Source organism: Galeopterus variegatus, unplaced genomic scaffold (genome assembly GCF_000696425.1).
Source record: "Galeopterus variegatus unplaced genomic scaffold, G_variegatus-3.0.2 Scaffold6782, whole genome shotgun sequence".
Classification (NCBI taxonomy): Eukaryota; Metazoa; Chordata; class Mammalia; order Dermoptera; family Cynocephalidae; genus Galeopterus; species Galeopterus variegatus.
The window spans coordinates 65,498-67,034 of NW_007732893.1; positions in this window are offsets into that span (position 1 = coordinate 65,498).

A 1,537-nucleotide genomic window follows, 5' to 3' on the forward strand; every position below is an offset into this window, starting at 1 on the left:
TTGTTCTCAACATTGTCTCTCAGGATTGTCAAGGAAAATCCCTGAGTCAAAAGCAGGCAGGCTCCTCTTTGTGTCCCATCTCAAAGGCTAGACCCTCACATGATGCATTTTGTTTTTAAGTAGGCTGAGTTCAAAGTCGATATCTGGTATATACAGAAATGTAGCTAGTGTCTCCCAGGGGGAAATGAACCCAGGGATGAGCTCTGTTGTTGGGTGTGGGATTATAAGCACCACCGCTTAATTATGTGTCATTATGTCTTAATTTTACCTTGCTTGCTCTAACATCTTTCCATCAGTCAATTGTCATGCCAACTTATTACCTGAAATGTTTTTGAAAAGGCATTGCTTTGTAGCATGTGCTTCTCTGCTGTCCTCTACCCCCATCTCCAAATATGATTCTGGGTTAATCCTCCTGTTAGTGTTTATCCCCTTTTCTTTTTGACGGAAGAAGCAAATTGTGAGGTGCCCCGCTGTTTGCCAGGTTGCACTTTTTCCTGTCATTCATCTCTTCCTCGGCTTATATCGGGGGGCTCTGACTCAGGGACTTGCTACACATCTTTCATGCCCTTGTTCAGGCAGGGAAACCAAGTCTCCTGGAGATCACAGTAACTTTGGAGGGATCCTGACTGATGACATCATGAGGTATTGAGACCCTTCTCCACATGCTGAAGAAAGGTCTTTTTCTCCCTAGGCCAGAAGAAAAAATGCAGCGTCCTGCTGTCCCAGCTCAGTGATCTGTGGAGCTGCCACTGCTTTCCTCCTTACCTCCTCTTCTCTGTCCAGTTTGGCTCCCTTGAGATGGTGGCAAGAGAACTCCATAGTCCCTGAGAAAGACCAGGAGAAAGCTGATCTGCACTTCAATGGCCTATGCGGTTGACAATAATCCTGAGAAACTCGGTAGTGTAGACTGGACTGGTGACTAGCAGGCCCTCAGTCTCCATCCACTAACCTTCTGAAGAGGCACTTGGCATATCAGAATAGAGGCTTGTCAGAACTCCTGCCCTGTGTTCCAGCTTGAAAATTAACAATGTCAAGTGAGAGTGGGCAAAAAAAACAAATGTTCTCTCAGGGAGCTCCAGACAACCCAACCAACCAACCAAACAAACAAAAAAAACCACATTCTCTCAGGGAGCTCCAGACAACTGGGGATCATTTGAAGCTGGTGGAGGAGACATGGGCTGCCAGCATCAGGACCATCTGGGGAAGAATACCCTAGGCAGGGGGAGACACAGCTACACAGAAATGCTACAAAGTAAGGATGCCTAAACTGGCTGCCCCTGGATTGGGAGAAACTTGTCCCTGGCAAATTTCTAGAGATGCACTGCAGGAAGAACATGATAGGTTATAAAAGTTTATGTCCTAAGCTATCGTAGGAAGCAGGAGAGTGTTGTGGGAAGAGCATGAGCTTGGAAACCAGAACAGTGATCACCGGTTGGTTGTATGTCCTTGGACACATTACCTAATAAGTCTGAGCGTCATTTACTCATGTGGAAACTGGATAATATATAAAGTTGCTAACATAGTGCTTGAAGAATTG